Source organism: Podarcis erhardii (genome assembly GCF_964252035.2).
Source record: "Podarcis erhardii genome assembly, chromosome: 4".
Classification (NCBI taxonomy): Eukaryota; Metazoa; Chordata; class Lepidosauria; order Squamata; family Lacertidae; genus Podarcis; species Podarcis erhardii.
The window spans coordinates 38,901,353-38,912,844 of NC_138508.1; positions in this window are offsets into that span (position 1 = coordinate 38,901,353).

The window sequence follows — 11,492 nt, forward strand, 5'->3', positions numbered from 1 at the left end:
ATAACTTTTTTGTCACTTTTTTATTATTTATTTGTTTGACCCCTCAGAATTACTCCTCCTCATAGAAATAAATGTTAAATTAACAAGTTACCTTTTTGTGTGTGTGTGTTCTTCACTTCCCTTCAAAACAGTGACCAGCGTACATGCCCCCTTTCAATGCAGTGACCAGCGTACATGCCCCTTACAATGTAGCGGGCGGGCGGGAAGGTGACGTCGGGATGGTGCATGACTAGCGCACGCACTGCCCCCATGCGACGTCACAGCCAGTACAGCACCCGCCACAGTGGGGAGTGTCGGGGCCCACAATGCACCTCCTCCCCTCGCTAGTATCCGCCCTGGAGCCACGGCAAAGGTGTAAAAGAGCCACATGTGGCTCCGGAGCCACGGGTTGCAGACCCCTGCCTCTATGTGATAAATAGGCTTGGATTTTATAGTAAATCTCCTCCACCTAGAGAGTCTGTTTATCACTGCTGTCCTCTCATTAAAACAGGGAGCACAGAAGGAGAAAATGAGCTTTCATCGCAAAGGCAATTGCTTTCCTCCTCTGATATATTGCAAATATAAGCATGCAAAACAATTGTGTTTTCATGTGCATGCATAGAAGTGGACCTTGCCAGGGGAAAAAATCTGTGTGTTTTCAAGTTTGTTTTCATTTAGAAGTACAGTAAAGCCTTCTGGTACTAAAAAATGTGTTCCCTGAATAAGCAGCTGATTTGAACTATAACCAGCTCTTCAATTTGCACACCAATGGCTCGAAAATCGCTCAGGTTGTGAGGTGAGGAAAGTAAAGGTTGTCTAATGCTGCTGTCCACTTTAAGAGTGCATCATTAGATGGAGTAGATCTTTTCAGCAGTTGTGCAATTTTGGAGACACCATATTGAAGCCTCCACATCAACCTAATTTCAGCAAGGTTCTCAAATACAGTATCACATGAGTCCATTGATATAAGTGTTAGCCTGATATAGGCACAGAGGCTCTGTTCACATTCTGTATTTCCTCCCCTCTGGTATTTCTTGCTTTGAAAAATAGTGCCCCATATTTTTTCAATGAAAATATCCTTCTATTAGTGTATTGGAACTTCTGTAATTTGAACTTGTATTGTGCTCCTCATCAGTTCTTGGTTAGGAGCTCGATTTCCACTGCCACTTGCTTCACAAATCCTCATAGCTTCTGGATGTCCTAGGTAAATTCCATCCTAGCACTGGGGAATCATTGGAGTAGGCAAAAAGTTTAATAAAAAATGATTTTCTAGAGGGCTCTCTAGAACCTGGGTGAGCCCTCTAGAATAACAACATTCCATCTCTTAGTGTAGGATTTTTTTCTGTTCTGGGATGTTAAATCTGAACACTGGATCTTTATCTACTTAACCTCAAGACACTCTCAAAATTGTTGAGCTTTTTTTTTAAGGAGAGCCCCAAAGTGCCCCCAAGACAGCAATTCCACCTTTGAAACCCTGGTAATGTCTGGGAAAATCCGGACGTATGGCAACCCTACTTTAAGTATTTATTCAGGTTCAGAGCAGCTCCACCCAACATGTGACCCAGATGGTTTTAGTTCAAGAATTAAATATTGTGATTGGTTTTTTAAGAACACAAAATGGAAAATAAAGTAAATATAAAGTAAAGTAAAGTAAAGTAAAGTAAAGTAAAGTAAAGTAAAGTAAAGTAAAGTAAAGTAAATAAATACTACACAGAAAGGGTTCTTATGTGCACAGGAAGAGTTTTGCTAGCACTCCTGGCCAAAGCTCCTAAGTCTCAGTCTAAAAATGTGACCCTATGCCACACTTAACTCCATCTCCTGTGCACCAAATATAGCATTTGCCCTTAACCTGAAGACCTTATTGGAGTCTTTACATACTAAAACCTAGATGTTTGGTCAGCATCCTGGAATTGCAGAGAGCTTACACTTGTTATTCTCCAAAATAACTTCCACTAGGTCATGTGACCTTTGTGATGCCATGCACCAGGATGTAACTAGGTGTTTTGTGGTACATCTTGTGGTTTCCTTTTGTCTACGACAATGTCTCCATTCCCCCTCATTTCCTTCCCCACAATTTATAGCTTCTTGTTCTTTGCTCTTCCCTTATGTGAATAAGCTTGTGATGAATCTTACCTTAGATCAGTTCGAGGCTATGTGAAGATTCCCACAGCAGGTTCAAGGAAAGGGTAATCGTAAACACCATACAAGTGCCCACTTGCCGGCCACAGTATGTAGATTTCACCCATTTACTTACTGAATTTATGAAAGCATCAGCTACAGCTGAGCAAGGGCATTGTATGACAGGAGTTAAATCCCAGGAGGTAAGTCCACAAGGGTAATATACCACAAGGGCAACAGACAGTATACTTAGATATTCAAAAAGCCTTTGATAAAGTACCCAGCAAATATTCCAAACATTCATGAATCAGTAGTTGTTTAAAGAATGGAAGCAGAGAGTGGAAGTAAATGGACAGTTCTAATAAAAAGTCCATGGACCAGTATTAGGACCACTGCTTTCTAACTTCTTGCTTTCTAAATGACCTACAGTTAGGGATGAGCAGTGAGTGGCCCAGTTGGTGGATGATACTAAATCCTTCAGGGTGGTAAAGTCAAAAGGTGGGGTTGATTGACCGAGAAGCTAACTCTCAAGATGGACCTGTCCTGGAAATACTGTTGCTGCTGTATGGTTGGTTGGTTTGTGCACAGGATGCTGTCCTAGGTGGGTCTTTACTCTGATCCAACAGGCTCTTCTTATGCAATGGCTGCCTGCCATCTGAACGAGTGCTTAGAAACAGCAGATTTGCAGAAACTCAAGCTGGTCCATAAAATGATCTGTGGATCAGAAAGGTCTCTGTTTAGATGCAGGGGCTTCCCTCCCCTCTTCTGACCATTACCCAGATGATTCTCTCTCTTTCTTCAAAATGATTTTTAAAAAGGATTGTCACATTTACAGCCTATATATATAACCATTCAAGTATTTCCCTCTCTCTCTTTAAAAAGAGAGAGAAGTCAGTGAAGTGTTCAGCAAATTTGTAGCTCTTAGGCTTGTCGCAGGTGGCGCTTTGGGTTAAACCACAGAGCCTAGGGCTTGCCAATCAGAAGGTCAGTGATTTGAATCCCTGTGATGGGGTGAGCTCCCATTGCTCGGTCCCTGCTCCTGCCAATCTAGCAGTTTGAAAGCAAATCAAAGTGCAAGTAGATAAATAGGTACCGCTCCGGCGGGAAGGTAAACTGCATTTCTGTGCGCTGCTCTGGTTCGCCAGAAGCGGCTTAGTCATGCTGGCCACATGACCCGGAAGCTGTAGGCCGGCTCCCTCAGCCAATAAAGCGAGATGAGCGCCGCAACCCCAGAGTCATTCATGACTGGACTTAACAGTCAGGGGTCCCTTTACCTAGACCTGTCGACAGGAAACACCCTCCACTTTAATCATTAGGTGGCCTAAGTAAGTTGCCTTTCACCATGCTTCCTTAAATACTTTTTGCAAATCATCATTTTCTGCCCTTCAGGAGTTATTCACACATTGTGAGCATGAGAAGTAATGGCCGCACTAAATTAAAACTTACGAATGCAATGAGTTTGCTTTAATGTTACCTGGCAGACATGGACAAATTGGAAATTTTACATCATGCAGCCATGGGTATTTCTAGCAGGCTCTCTATTTTTAACACAAAGTATTCTTATACATACCTTTTCAAGAAAGAAAAGAAAGAAAAGAAAAGCTTAAGTTCTTTGAGAATCCCTAGAGAGAATTATATTAAAAAAAATAATTCTGTATAACTTAGATACTATAGTCCCTTTTTGTGTTAACAGCTAACGAAATACAGCTTGTTAAATTGATTTCTTTCACTTTGTTTGACAAATGCCATTGGTAGATGTTACTCAATGTGGACATTCATTTTCAGAAGTGTTGAACTGGTGCAGAGTGGCTATTAGCTTGAAATATGTGCAGTGCTTGCACAGCAGAAAAAAAAGCTTCCATTCTTTGTACTTTTAGAAAATATATATCTTGAGGGACTGATTAACATGGGGATAGGAAACTTGTGACCTTCCAGATTATGTTGGACTACAACTCCCATCATCCCTGACCACTGGCTGGGTCTGATGGGAATTGGAGTCCAATATATGGAGAGACACAGGTTCCCCATCCCCTTGTGGTTTGAGTTCCATGAGCTTTAGACCATGTGCTGCTAAAGGGACAATAAGGCACTGGTAAACACAGCCTGCACCATCTGAAATTCAGCATTCATACACCTATTTATTTACATTTTTTATATATCTCACTGTTCTACTCGTAGAACTACTCACTGAATGCAGCACTGCATTAAACAATGTTGTTGGACTCAAGCTTGCATCATCTCTTGCCACTGACCATGCAGGATGGGGCTGAGGGGGCTTGAAGTCCAACTGCATCTTGAGGACCATAGGTTCCTTATCTCTTACCACTGGGAAGAGCTGTAGCTCAGTGGAAGAGCATCTGCCTTCCATGCAGAAGGTCCCAAGTTCAATCCTTGGCATCCCCAGGTAGGGCTAAGAAAAGCTTCCTACCTGAAGCTCTGGAGACCTGCTGCTAGTTGATGTAGACAATACTGAGCTAGGTGAACCAATTTGTTCGGAGCCGACCAATCATTCCCCTCCATTGGAGGGAAGGAAAAGGAGGTGGAGTTAAAGCACAAATCAGGGCAATCTATCCTTAGACAACCTTGTCCAAGGTTCATCCCAGAGACTGAATCTTACTATAAAAGATATGAACAGTATTTCCCCCTAAGTAAATATATGGCTTAGGGACGTGATGGAAATTAAATCAAAGCATGTGTCAGCAAAATCAAGTCAACTGCATACTAAAAAAACACAATCTTCTATAACCATACAATGTAGTAAATGTGTTTCTTGCTACCCCACCATCTCTAATTTAAAATAAAAATAAAAATGACATTAATGTTAACCAATTTACCACTTCAGTTCACAGCCCACCAAATCTGATACAGATAGCATAGTGTATATATTAACATGGAGTGAGTGCAGCAACGTGCCATTTTTCATCACGGTCTAATGCAGCGTGGTCTTTAACATACTTCAGTGCTTAATATCTAAATTCTTGCTGTATTTCTCATATCATGGTCATTTGTGATTAACAGATTTATGAGAACAAAGCTTTTAAAGCTAAATTTAAGGGCTGAATCTCATTCTGTGTGAACTACCCTAAAAATATACTTCTGTACGATTTAAAAACACACCACAAGCACAATACTAAAAAAGAAGAAGATTTTTTTAAATTTTAAATTCACATTATGGAAGGGTGCGTCTATGTGGGGAATCATGTTGATAGGCTTTATTCTTAGTTTGGGTAGTTCTTTTGAAATTTTTGCTTAGATATCAAGTGATGGTAGTTTCTAAGTTGAGGGGAAAGTTCTAATTTTTGAGAGTTAAAGCATTTGCTAGTCTTGGTAGCTCCATACCTTTGGTTTCCACCACTGGAGACCAGCAGATGGTGTATGAAGAAGCCAGGAGTCAGGCTGGTATCAGCAGCTTTATAGAACCTAATGGAACCCTATTGGCTCATTGAGTCACCTGACCCTGGTTGGCCTAGAAGCTTCTGCTTTACTCTCTGGACATCTGTGGTGGAGGTGGTGTGGCACATCAGAGATACGAAGATAGTATCACAAGGGCCACCGTTACACAGTTAGAAATCTTAACAATCATGAAAATAACAGGAGCAATATTTTTCTTAATGAACATTCATATATTTGAATCTTGATAGCAGAAGAATCCACCCATAAAATCAACAGTTGCTCAACATTCGGACATAGTTCCAGTATATACCACAAGGTGTTGCGCTTAGTGTCCTTTTTATATAAGGAAGCAGATAAGCAGTTCCCAAAAGAATTAAATCTGTTGAATGAAGTCCATAGAATCCCTGATATGGATAGTCCCATGGCTCCATCTATAGCCAGTTTATTTATGGCAGATTCTGCACATTCCCTTTCATATGGTACCAGTAATCCTTTTGCATCAGATCTGGTGTTCTATTGTCGCTTCATTGACAATATCGTTTTGGTGGGACTTCCGGGTTAGCGCGATCGGTTAATGGCGGATTCCCTCCGAGCTCCGGAGGGAATCGGCTCTGCTGAAGACGGGTCTTGCCGCGCCGGCGACGCGGGGACCCTTAGAAACTGCAGGCGCGGAAGCCTGCAGACTTGGTGACTCGGCGGGCACCTTAAGCGCCCTCCCCGACCCACGAAGAGCCTTTTTAAAGGCTACGGAGAGGGTACGGAGAGCGGCGTGGTGGTGTGAGTAGACCGCTACTTCAGTGGAGCGAAGCCGCGAGCCATGGCCGGAGAGCGCTGACTTTTCCCCCAAAATTTGGACTGGAAAACAAACAACCCGTGAGTAGAATGGAATTTGGACTTTAAAATTTTTACCTTTGAATTCGGCACGACCGGGGGATGTGCTAAAGGGAAGTCCGCACCCCCCCTACCTACAAACGATCTAAAGCAAGGATTGGAGAACTAAGGTGGAGAGATTACTGTCTTTTTGGTGCTAGATAAAAGATATTTCCATGAATTTGACAGAAGAAGTCTTTGTGCTGGAGAGAAAGGGAGGAATTTTGGAAGTTTTTGTGTAACTCCCCCCCCCCCCCGAACCCGGGAGCGTCCTGTGCGTGTGCCGGAAGAAAAAGAATAAGGAGTTTGACAGCTGTCAAAGGAGCTGTCAAACGGGCGGTTAAAGTCAAGAACTTTGCTATTTAATAACTCTCTGAACTAAAGGTGTTACATTTGAATTGAGGTGGTTGGAAACAAAGTAGTAATAAACAACAAAGTAACGGATTGTTGGAAAAGGACTATTAAGCAATTGGAATCCCCCTAGGGGGAACTAGAGACATTACAATGGCTGCAGAGGGAAAATTACTGGCAGAGATAGAAAAAATGTTTTTTCTCGTGGGAATCTTGCAAGAGCAGAGTACGGCTATGAACAAAGAACTTATGACCTTGAATTCTAAAACAAACTCTGCTGAATGCATAAAGGATTCGACTGATAAAAAATCTGCAGCTGAACCAGAAGAGACATCTTTGGAATTGGCGGAGAGGAAAGAAGGAGTGGAGAAAGTACAGGTGGAAAATACCAACCAGAAGCCTATATCGTCAGAAAATAAAGAAGAAGATCTTTGGATTACAAATCTGCGAAAGATGAGAAAGATGAGGAAGGAAGTCCCTGGAGTACTTGGAATACTGGAATTTAAAAGAATAAAGAAACATGATGGGGACTTCCTCTTTGAGTATGGGAGAGCAGCTGACCTTTTGCAGCAATTGCTTTTAAACATTTTGGATGGAAGAAAATTTGATGTGACTGTGACAGAACTCCTTCGAGACCTGAGGACCAACAAAAAGGATTACCAACAAAATCGGCAGAGAGAGACTGACAGAGAATTGAAGGCCTCGGATGTGAGGAATCCGGGCTAGGAACTGTTTTTGTGGACATTTGCTTGGGAAGGGATGGAAACCGGGATAGGGAGGGAGGGGGGAATAGAATTTCAAAATTTTATGATTTTTGTATTTGGCCATTGTGACCTATAATTAATATAATAAAGGGAGAAATTCGTGGAAGGGAAGTTAGGTCGACCTTAGAAAAAGGATTTAATGTTTATAAGAGAATTGGATAAATTAAATGTGGACAAGTAAAAAGAGCTAAGTTTTAAAAATAATAATAATATGTTTAAGATTATAGATAAGAACTTGCTGAACTAATTATCGGAATTGGGATGTATGAAGAGGGGGTGGGGGGAAGTCAGGGAAAGAGGGTAAAGAAAGTAAGGGTATGAAATTGTATATGTGTTGTCTTTGTCTTTTTGTGTGTGTGTGTCTTTATAAAATGTAAAAACCCAATAAAAAATTTTATTAAAAAAAAAAAAAAAGACAATATCGTTTTGGTGTTTCCATACTTTTTGGCCTGGATTAATCAACCACCCTACTCTTTGGTGTTCTCCGCCAAGACTAGCCCTGAATCCGTTCCTTTTTTTGTACACTTTAGTTATCGTATGTGTTCTGTTGGGTGGGAACTGTTTATCTGTTTCCTTATATAAAAAGGACACTGACCACAACACCTTGCTACATTTCAAATCACCTCACCCCTACAACCTCAAACGAAATCTACCTTTTGGCCAATTTTTATGGAGGAAGAGGAATTCCTCTATTCCCGAGTTGTGAGGTGAGGGAGTTAGAGACTGCTCTGAGAAACAGAGGCTATCCTAGACATATCATTCATAGAGCTAAAGTGAGAGCAGATGCACATGACAGGCGGGACTTACTTGTCTCCAGAAAAAGAACACCACAGAGATGCATTACATGTTCTTTTGAATATATGCCTCAGACAATGGTGATCTGCCAGATTATAAACAGGTACTGGGGTATTGTGTCTAATATTGCTGGCTGTGATTCTCCAGGACCCGTAATTTGAAGGATTGTTTAGTCCATAGTGATTTTAAGAGACCACAAGTAATTTCAAATCTGCTAGTAGGTCACTTGGGAACTGCTTGTTCCTAATAGTTCAGTTATTCTGAAATCTACTGGATTTACAAATTGTGCCACCAGAAATGAGATCTATTTGATAAGCGTGTACTTGTCAGTTGGTATATATTGGAGCCACGTCTTGGCCAGTGAAGACCTGAATCTTGGAACATCACTCTCGGATTCATGGTAAAATTAAGGAAGCCTCATTAGTTGAACACTTTATTCAGCATAACCACACTTGTGATGATTTCCATTTCTTTGTGATAAAACATATCCGTCAGACCCAATCAACTGGTGGGAACATGACCAGATTGCTTTCACAGATAGAATCTAGGTATATTTATAAATTGAATACACTGGCTCCATATGGGCTGAATTCAACAATAGAATTTGCAGAATTTATTTAATTGTGTTCAGCTGAGTTTGCAGGAGGGTCCTTACTTTACCTTTAAATTTGTGAGCCCTGTTCATATTCCTTAAGGAAGGCTTAAAAGAGGCTGTCTGCCTCTTTTTTGTTCTTCCTTCAGGAAATATGCACACAGGGACAGGTATGTTTTATAAGACTTTTCATATCAGTAATGGTGGATTATAATGATGATGATGATGATGATGATGATGATGATGATAATAATAATAATAATATATTTCTACCCTTATAGATTTACCCTTTTTATAAACTAGTAATTGCACATGTCTACATTTTATTACCCAGGTAATGTTACATGTATGCATTCTCTTCCCATTTTATTTACCTCATATGGAAATAGATGTTGACTGGAATCTTGTTTTATTTAATTTTGTTAGCTCGATGATTAAGCACCTCTGGGGAAGGAAACGTGAGGTATACAGGAGCGACGTCCGAATGTTGAGCAACTGTTGATTTATGAGTGGAATTTTCTTCTTTCAAGATTCAAATATATGAATGTTTGTTAAGAAAAAGATTACTCCTGTTATTTCCATGGTTGCTGAGATTTCTGTGTAATGGTTGCTCTGGTGATACTACTGTATCTTTTGTTACATTGCATTGTTACATTGCATCACCAGCCTCCCTATTGTGTTGTTGATATATCAGAAATCAAAGCAGCAGTTCCCCAGCTGCAAAATCCCATAGTATTTCAAGAAGTAAGGCATGTGGACTTTCCTGTCAGAATGTCTGGCTGGGAGATACCTTAGTACTTCCCGAAGTTCCTCACAATACTGTAAATTCTTTTGGCTAATTTGAGATCCAACCATCCACCTATTACGTTACACTTTTATGCCATCCTTCCATACTATGAGGTAGGTTAGGTTGACTGGTCCAAGGTGGCTGATCCAAGGGGTACTTTGTGGCTGAGTGGGAATTTGAATCTAGGGCACCCCAGTCCTAGTCCAGCACTGAGTCTGATCTCTCTACCACTCTGATTCGATATGCAGAATGGTGATCAAAGCACAAAACTAGACATCTGCAGACAAGGACCGACATTTCCCAGTGAAATATGAGGCCATTTTGCTTGAAGAAGCCAGTTGTGACTGATGAAACATTGAGATTAAAAAAACAATGTTGCACAGATTGTCATTGTGCTTAGCAAATCAGTTTTCCAACTGGAGAGCATCTGGCACAGAATTCAGCTACACTTAACTGAAAACCTAAACAAAAGTTGGAGAACATGATTGCTGTATCTCAGAAACTTGTGGGATGAATAGTTAGGAAAGTTCCAGTGCTATTTGTGCAGAGCTTTAAAAGTCTTTTTGGAACAAGAACAAGTGAGAAAGGAGCCAGAAAAATCCTACATTACTGGAAAGAGATGTACTATATTTTTGTATTGCTGTATTTTTGTATTGCTTTCCAATTCTTTCCTTCCTTCCTTCCTTCCTTCCTTCCTTCCTTCCTTCCTTCCTTCCTTCCCAATAACATAAGAACAACCTACTGGACCAGGACACTGCCCTATCCAGTCCAGCATTTTGTTCTCATAGTGGCTAATCAGATGCCTATGGTAAGTTCACAAAAAAGGACCTGAGTGCAGCAGCCTTCCAGTAACTGGTATTCAGAAGCATACTGCCTCTTACAGACAGTCAGGTCATGCATCCATAGCAGTGACCATAGCACTGGGTGGAGTGCAGAGAGAAGAAATGGCATGGCGCATCTGCAGCAGCACAATAGGACGCCTCCATTTGCCCCAGCTGCCACGAAACATGTCTCTCCTGTATCGGTCTCTACAGCCACAGCTGGCACTGGAATCTTCCAACAGTTTGATTTCGCCCCCAAAGGGGCAGACCTACACTGTTTCCTGAGAAAGATGGATGTCAATGGCTTCCAACAGTGGTCATCAGGGCTATCCTATTGCCTATATGCTATGTTAGACTGCTTGTCCTGTACCATATACCCTCACACTGGCAGTGGCTCTGCAAGGTCTCCAGCAGTAAGGGGCCTTTTACATCAGAAGATCTCTGCTGGATCAGGCCAATGGCCCATCAAGACTAGCATTCTCAAAGTGGCCAATCAGGGAATTTCTCCTCTTCCTCTTCCTCCTCCCTGTGGTCTGGCTCTGCTCAGCAGCGCCCTCTCCCCTTCCTAGGGCATGCCTTCCAACTCATGCCTGAACTTGCCAGCCATTCATGCCAATCCTGCACCATCACAGATAGGTAAAGGTAAAGGGACCCCTGACCATTAGGTCCAGTCGTGACCGACTCTGGGGTTGCGGCACTCATCTTGCTTTATTGGCCAAGGGAGCTGGCATACAGCTTCCGGGTCATGTGGCCACCATGACTAAGCCGCTTCTGGCGAACCAGAGCAGCACACGGAAACGCCATTTACCTTCCCGCCAGAGCGGTACCTATTTATCTACTTGCACTTTGACGTGCTTTCGAACTGCTAGGTGGGCAGGAGCAGGGACCGAGGAACAGGAGCTCACCCCATCGCAGGGATTCGAACCACCGACCTTCTGATAATAATAATAATTTTTTTTTATTTTATTTATATCCCGCCCACCCCAGCCGAAGCTGGGCTCAGGGCGGCTAACAACAATCAA